Source organism: Telopea speciosissima, chromosome 8, assembly GCF_018873765.1.
Source record: "Telopea speciosissima isolate NSW1024214 ecotype Mountain lineage chromosome 8, Tspe_v1, whole genome shotgun sequence".
Lineage (NCBI taxonomy): Eukaryota > Viridiplantae > Streptophyta > Magnoliopsida > Proteales > Proteaceae > Telopea > Telopea speciosissima.
This window is the reverse complement of record NC_057923.1, coordinates 61636954-61646173: the sequence shown is the minus strand read 5'-3', so window position 1 is coordinate 61646173 and position 9220 is coordinate 61636954.

Sequence of the window (9220 nt, the reverse complement as noted above, 5' to 3'; positions counted from 1 at the left end):
ATAGAGCTTTAACACTCTATCTTAATAGGGACTACAAATCAGGTTCTCGTATGAGAACAACTCTCATATGGCTTGTGTCGCACAGATGGAATCCAAGAGAGATGGGTCTCACTCTTGAATTCCATTCAGGCTAGTAAGAGACTGGTTCTCGAGAATCTGAGCCATGTTAGAAAAATAACAATATGGGCAGAAGTATAAGACTTATCTGTTTTGTATGACAGTTTGTATTGTCACCGAAATTACCCTCATACAAACCGGAGAAATATGTGTCTTTTCCCACAAGGCTTGTTTACTAGCCATTCAAACAAGACTTCAATTATAATAGGCACACCCATTAGCTATTTAGGTATCTATTAGGAAAAGACTCAACCCTCTAACATACCTTTTATAAAATATAATAATATTTTAAACAAACCAGCCTCTTAATAGAGCCCCATCAAGACTAGCCAAAGTTTGGGGATGACGAATCCAGATCCTCTCGAATGACATTTAACCGCCAAAATCGATCTCCCCCCATCCATGGGGTGTGGTCCCCCAGAGATGGTCCCCTCAACCCATTGATGATGGGAGATCAATTTTGTTGGTTAAATGTCATTGGAGAGGATCCAGCTAGGCTTGAGGATGATCTATGATCTAGGCATTGATAGCCCTTTTGTGAGAATGTGACGGATGATGTGTAGATAAAAATCAAAATCCATGGTAGCTTTTGAATTCTACTTATATGGAAAGAAGGCCCCCGAGTCGGACCCTGAGTCCGTGTCAAACTCTATATATTTACTTTTGAGTTTTCTATATCCAAGTCAAGGTATGGGCTAAGAGCTCAATGATGTAGGCATTTCCATCATGCTAATAATTAGATTCTTCTTTTTACATCTACTATGAATGAGAGGATGAACCCCATGTTGGTTTGCCTCCCAATTTTCTTAAGATAAGTACGAGACTTTGGTTGGATCCTTGGCATCCAGAGGGGATTTTGATACTTAAGATTTGGAGATCATATTCGTTATGATGCTAGTTCCGATTGTTATGTCTTAATTCGATCAATCCTGGCCTTTCATCATCGGTGGATCTTTGCCTTATTCGAGATCAGTTGGGACACATCATTCGGTCAGATTTTATGTCTCCAAATTCTATTAGGTGGACCGCCCATCCATCTAGGACCTTCTCTACCAAGTCAGCTTGGAAATTGCTTAGAAACCTTAAGTTGAAGGTTGATTGGGGTCTGGCCGTATGGTTTCAGTCATGCATCCCTCGACAAGAGTTTTTAGCGTGGCAATGCATGGTTGACACTCTCCCCGCAAAGACCAGCTCAAGAAACTAATTAATTTGGTCTCACCATTTTGTTGTTTCTGTTGGGTGGGACTTGAGAGTAGAGATCACTTCTTCTTTGGGTGTCCATTCACTGCTTCTATTTGAGAGGATATTTGTAAGCTCTGCTCTCCCTCTAGAAAGGAGGGAAGTGCAATTCTTCGAGAAGTGGTTTTGATAAGCAAGATATTCCATGGTGACTCTATTGGTGGTTTAGCTAAATTAGCTTTTTGTTGTACTATTTCCCAGCTATGGAAGGAGAGGAATTTTCATTTATTCTAGAACAAGATTCATCCAAAGCCCTCTAAGTCTGTGAAATTCGTAGGGATGTGGAAGACCTTTGTAAAGCCTCACCTCCGTATTAAAATCCTCTACAATATCGGTGGGGCGGTAGTACACAACCGAATGCACAGCAGAGGCCTTGTGTGCCATGTGTGCCACCTGGCCTCTGCTGTGTCGTCGGATGTGCACTGCCGCCCCGCCGGTACTGCAGAGGATCCTGGTCCCTCACCTCCTAAGGGCCCCAAATCCCTCTGCTACTCTTGTGTACAAGTTTCCCTTGAACATCCCTCATCCATTCCATGTAGGTGTCACTACAAGGTTGTGTCAGCAATGAACTCCCCATTCTTCATGTGCATTCAATCAAAGTCCAACGTCTTCTGGGTTTACTCATGCTAAATGGGATTAAGCTATTGCATCAGTTTTGATATGAGAGTGAGACCATATTATAACACATATGTGTGTATTAGTAACCTAATTCATCAACCAAGAGCTAAAATTTTTCAAGACCCTTATTAGGTTAAAACTTGATTGATCATAATGTTTCAAAACCAACAAATAAGTCGGTTTAGGCTCGGTCGGGGTAGCATTCAGTTGGTCTGATCGAACGCCCGACAGGCTAGGACCCTACACCGGGAACACCCGATTACTAAACGTGTCAGACTCAAGCCCGACACATTTAGTAAATAGACCGGTCCGGGCCTAGAATTGATACCCCTAACTCAGTGTCAAGGGAGCTCAAGCAAGTGAAAGGTCACTGATCTCCAAAAGAATGCCTTGTGTATGTCTGTACTACCATAAAATATAAGACTGGAAAATAGAAGGTGGTATGTGTCAGTCCCATAAGCCACACATAGCCATATGCTTGGATATAATATAGCCAAGTTGCACTGAGCCCTCACCAAGAAATTGATATTGATATGACAGTTTTACCCTTAAAACAACTCCATCTCCTTACAATACCCCCCAAGGAAAGATCCTTGGACATGCTTATTCATTTTGGTTTTTTATTTTTATTTTTATTTTTTTATTATTATTATTTTTTTTATAAAAGCCAACTAAGAATCATAAGAAGGTTATTCTCAACCACACGACAATACCAAGAACGAATTTTTATCACCTACGGTTTCCCTGTTCGGTACGGTTCTCAAGTGCCTCTAATAAAAGGGGATGGACTCCACTCAGGCAATGTGTTTGGTCAGGAGGTGAAATGGTCATTTCAGCCCCCTATAAGAGAAACCGGACAATCGTACCAATCAGCAAACGTCAGGGGGATAAAGGTCCAACCAAGAACAGCCCATGAGAGGGGGAATGGGTTAGCAGTGGATAAGATATGCAATTCCCAAAGCATATACTTGAAGACCCCATCGGTCAGTGCATGAGTAAGTTGGTGATGTTCATTAAATTTCCATCATTTTAGTTGTGAATAGCATTTATGAGGGGAGGGAGGGAGAGAAGATTGCTGCAGTACATATATGCCACTGGTGGGTTTACTATAATATTCCCATGAAAGGGAATAAGATGTACTAAATGGGTTTTCTTGTTACCTTTAAAAAGAAATCGATTTTCTAATAAAGGTTCTAATTAAGGCAGTCCAAGTTGATCGTCTCTTGAGTCTTGAGGAGAACTTTGATTATGGAAAACGATCTTATGCAGCCGTGGCGGGAGCTGCACCTGTTATAGAAAAAATAGGGGTAAGGTGGTTATTTCATAGGTGGGTCCTACCTGGGCCCCACATGTGAAATGATCACCTCCCCCTGTATTTGGGGTGATTTTTTGAGCTGCACAGTGTGTTGGATAAGTGTGTGTCCATCAAACCCGATTTGATCCGGATCAACCCGGTTCACCTTTGTATTGAACATTTATACATTTTAGTTTAATATTGTCACATACGATATAAATTTTTTGAGCATTATGTGTCCGTAAATTATACTTAAAATGGTAGTCACGACTAGGGTTTGGGCTGGACACCCTTATCATATGGTCGTCGCATTGGGTATGCCTAGACATGTGATGTCAGGATACGAATGCGAGTGCTCACATGTTTGATGTGTGCATTGGCGAAGAATCTACTTTGTCGATTCCCTCATGTATTATCTGTCGATGTAGGAAGGGATAGACATGTGTCACCGACACCCTGCACTGAGGGAACCCACACCTGCAAAGTGTGATCGCATTCTTTGGTTCATCAATGACGAGACTCAAGCGAGTCAAAGCCGGTGTTCGGGGAATACGTGAACATTTTGTGAGTGAAGGAGTTATCCAACACGGTCACCACGCCCGATTGGGGAACACCAAGATAGAGACTGCTCATGCATGGTCGGATCAGAATCTGGATCCAGTACCATTTTGGAAATGGTTTTGCAAAATTTATTTTACATAAAATGATACATTATTTATAGTTATTTCAAATAAAGTGTTTTATCGAGTTTTGTGGGATCCGATCGGATGCACAGACGCTCTTATATGGACATGTACTATGGATTGGGGTTTGGCAGTACATGTGTGCATGCCCTAGATTCCATAATAATGGTGTTGATTAGTGGGGGGGTTGTATATTATAAATTGTTATCATATAGGGAGTTATTTGGAATTTGCTAATTTAATTGGTTCTTTATTTAATTAATGGATTTGGTGCTAATTATAATTATCCATTAATAATTAAATAAAGAATCTAATCAATACTTTCCCTATTAGATTCTGCTTCTTCACTTGTGTAGCACTTTGAGTTTAAACAGAACTGTCAGACTGAGAGAGAGAGAGTCAGACTCTCACTAAGGCTCTATTAAATCTATCTAGGATTTAATTAAACCCTATTATTATAAATAGGGGACCAAAAATACGTAAAAAAAAAAGGAAGCTCTCCACGTTTTTGGAGCAAACACTCTCTCTCCTGCGTTTTTGGTTTCTCTCTCTCCCTCTTGTGATCTCTCTTCTTCTTCTTGCTTCTCTCACCTGTGTTTGAGAGTTAGGGTTTGTGAAACCCTAGATCTGTGCTGAGGAGTTTGAGGGCATCTGGGATTAGCGTGTAGAACCTTGGTAGCACCATTGGAGGTTTAGATCTGTTTGCTTAGAGCGCTCATTGGAGGAAGAACCACTGTCTATTGGAGGAGCAACACTTGAGGCTCACCAGGTTAGCAGTTCTTTATTAATTCCTTCTGTTCATTGATTATTAATATTTATGGGATGCGAAAGAAACTCGAATCGATTATTTTCCGCTGCGCATTCGAGTATGGGATGGATCCCTCTTGCCATGTGATGGACTAGAGACGAGTTTCTCCGTCCCTATTGTGATAATTAATTTTATGGAATGCAATAGAGAAGGAAAAACCCTAATAGGGATGCACCAGGGTTCCCATGGGCGACCATGGGAAACCCTAAAATTAAAATGGGACACCCATGGGACACCATGGGCTAACCCAGGGCGTGCAAAACCCTAAAGATAAATATCTTGGTCTCCCTAGGGAACCATGGTTTGATCCCTGGACCATTGTTTGACCAACACAATGCAGCTCCCGCCAGAGTTGTACAAGATCCAAGTCCTTTGATTATAGGTCAATTTGGATCCTCTGCTGTCGTATGCCCGTATGACCGGCATACTGCCTCACATAGGTAGGGGCAAAATGATCGTCTTATCCACTGTCTAAACACTCTGCCCGAGTGAGATAGGGCGGTCATTTCACCTCTGCTTGTGTGAGACTGCATAGGTGGCTTGTCACCCATAAACTTGGATTACTGTGTAAGCATACAAACCGTCCAACTTTCAACTTGTCCTTGTTTTCTGGTCCGATTCTCAATCCTCTAAGGGTATGTTTGGTTTCTAAGAAGGTGAAAAACAGAAAAAAAAAAAAAAAAAAATTTCAATCTTTTTTTGGAATTTGAGAAGAGAGATGGACATATAAATCAATCATTATATCATCATAAATTTTGTCTTATTATGATTTTTTTTTTCTTTTTTTTCTTTTCTTGACAATCAAACATAGCCTAATTAGGCTCTCTTTGTGTTAAAAAATGGCATGGTAACCTCCCCATTGGATCTCACACCGTCCATGAATTTGAATCCCGTACTCTAAAGATGGGTCTCACACCCAATTGATGCTGTGAGATTTAATGGGAAGATTACCATGTGGGAAGAAGATCTCAACTCATAAAATTATTTTTAAAAACAAAAATTATCTCATGTAATTTTGAGGTATGAAATATTGGGGCTCTTTGCTATATATTGTACATCTGGTCATTTTAGATTCAAATAAACATATGGAATTAAAAAGAACATTGTGTGGCAATGTGGCTTCCATGCCACACATAGTCCAATGCGAAATGACCATTGTGCCCTCGTGAAATATAAAAATTTCATCCATGTTGATGCACTCGCACCCTGGCACAAGGACCACACTGCCTAGTAGAAAACCCTCTCCTTAAGCATATATAATTATAGGGAAAAAGATCTCTGTCCAAGAGTGTGGCCTACGCCAGCACTCCCATGAGTCTATCTCTCTCCTCACCATGTGAAAAAATACCTCTACCCCTTTGTTTTAAGGAGGAGAGAGATAGACACATGAGAGTGCTGGCGTAGGCCAAACTCCCGTACAGAAAACTGCTTCCCATAACTATATATAATGAAAATCAATATTTTGCCTACCGAACTGGTTGTAGTTATTAGGGTAAGAGATAGTTGCCTAGTCATGTGGCCCCTGCATCAGCATGGGGGGACAATGAGAGCGTGTAGGGGAACCAACATAGAAGAGATTTTTTGTATTTTACGAGGGTGGGATGATAATTTCACATGCTCTTATGTCTGGGTGCGAGGGCCACATACACAACCAGGTAGTGTTCTTTTTCATTATAACTATTATTGAAAAAGTAATCAATGGAAGAAGTGATGAGGACAGATGGTGTATAACTTAGGTATGACTTTAAATACAGTTGAGTGGAGGACAAAGATCCATGTTGCCAATCCCATTTAATTGGGAAAAGGTTGAATTATTGTTGTTGTATTGAACAAGTAATCTCTATCTTGATGCATCTCATGATTGATCATGACCTGTCATCGAGTCACAGGTTTTAAATGATAGAGATCATCTTTGTCATGAACCAGACCTTCTTGAGCTACACACTATTTGTACTTTCAAGGGTTGAATGAAAGTTGTTTGGAAGTTGTAAGAATTGAATTTCAAAACAATGTTAAAAGCTTTATATCTTTACAGGAGAAAAGTTCTTTGTGGGAGAATGTATCTCCCACGCTCACACACAGAGGAGGGCGAAATGATCGCCCTACCCCCCATGATGTCAACATGTACGTTCTCATTGACCCTCATATATGCAAGGATCACATTCCTCCACGGAGAATGCCGACCCATCTTTATATATACTGGAAAATAGAATAAGATTGAAATTTATATTGACAAATATATATATATGGGAGATGGACGAACCCTTGATCCTTTTCGTTTTTCTAAGAGGGTGTGCCGGTCTTTTGACACTGAGTTGTGTCTAGTGCAGGTACACGCCGTGCCCAACAACCGGTATATGATGTAACAATACCTCCACAACTAAGTTAACGGAGAGAATATTTTGACATAGACTAACACTGTCGGCCGATTTTCCTTGGGACTCTGAGTTAGATGTTATATTAACATAGAAGTGAGTTGGCATGAGGCGAGTTAATGCTGGCAAATTAATGATAATGTAGGACACTAGGACCTAAAGAGATGTTTAACAAGATTTTGTGACTATTTATTGAGAAACAAGTTTAGAAACTAAAAGGCATTGGAACAAAATTTTGGGACTAATTATATTCTAACAGTGACAGACATTTAGGACCTAATACAGGTTTTCATTGTGGCTAGCAGCCAGCCATGTCTATGAGGCTGGCAATTCCTTTTCCCTCGTAAATATTATGTTTTCTGAAACTGACCCTTTCAAATAGCATTAATGTTTTTTTTTTTTTTTTATTTGATGAAAGTGTAATCACACAAATCACACACCAATCTCAAAAGGTTAACCGACTTTTAGGATCGTTGAATGAACGATATACACAACACACACCACACTCACATACCCGATGTGGGACTAAACCCATACACCCTTTCTTTTTTTTTATGAAAAAAAAATTCAAAATATCATTAATTTTAAGAGTGATAAAGCAGAACATATTGATGTGAAACAATACCTATAACTCATATCATAGAGATAAAAGTTCTTCTCCAAAATTATAAAATTAAAACGCGCTTGAAATTTAATTTTTTTTAAAGCTTTCAAAATAGCAAAATGCTAAAGAATGGAAACTGGCATTGTTCTCATTTATTTCGGCATTATCTCAAGACCTTACTAATCTCGATATCTTAGTAAGGTCTCGAGAGGAGCCATGGTGGTCCCCTCCGGACCGTCCGGATCCGACGAGTGAATAGAAAGTTGGATCTACATTGGATCTCACCTAAATCGCCCCATCTATCTTCCTGAGGAGAAGTTTGGTTTCAAACTCCGGTTCGAACAGGAGGAGTACGCCATGCTAATGTGCCTTGGATGATCCACATCGCTGGGTCAAGTGTTGATGAGCACATTGAACTATCCATGTGGCTGAGAGCCCTCACAGCCCAGGCACAATGACGCAATTATCAGGGGCACACTCGAGGCATTTTCTCTACCCCTTCTTACCTTGAAAAAGCAAGATCACCTTGCGTCCTTGAACCGATAACCATCTTTCGGCTAACCTAGCCTCCTCCGTCCCTCGGGACCAACAAGGGGGTAGTACAGGAATATTCACCTATTGTCCATCGACTACGCCTCTCGGCCTGATCTTAGGCCCTGACTCACCCTCCGAGCAATTCTTCTCAAAATCTCAAAAGGTGCTGAGTTGTAATCCCATTCTAAGGATTCTTGTGGTTCCGGAGAATCCAGTTACAGGAGAACCAGGAACGGAGAGCTTTCCCCCCTTTTCTGCCCGACTCTTTGGTCTTAAGAATGCTGGTTTTAAGAATGAGTGATTACCCAAAAATATAAATTTAATGCAATTAATCCCCTATGATGAGTCCTCATATTGATATAGGGTACAATCAAAATTTTACAACCATGAGTATTACATGAGATTACTTTAGCTTCAACCATTGGAAGAGAGAATATATTGTTATCTTGAATACCACATGTGGAGTACCGCCTAATGAACATAGCTTTTCTTCTATCAAGCAATGTAGGGAATTCTACAATAAACTTTCCCTTTCGCAACGGTTGCCTGACCGAGGAGTATCTCTCCCACTAGTTAACCCTAATCTCACAATGAGGGGAGTGAGTGAAGAAGAGAATCTGGCTGGGGGCCGGGGAAAGAAAAAGAAGACTAAGGATGTGTTTGATATGCATTCTTGGAATGCATTCTAGGTCGATTTCGCATAACTCATAATTGATTAATATCATGCATAATAAAATAAATAAAATAATTAATCATTAAATTTGATGAACATACTTGCAATAGAATAGAGAAAAGATAGTATAGGCAAATTTTATTTTATCTGCTATCCATAAGGAAAAAGACACTTTTGCTTTTAGTAGAAGTATGAAGTACCAAGTCAAGATAATATCCAATGCTTTAAAAAGTTCCAACTTTAGGTATGCATGGACCATAAACACCCAATTTATT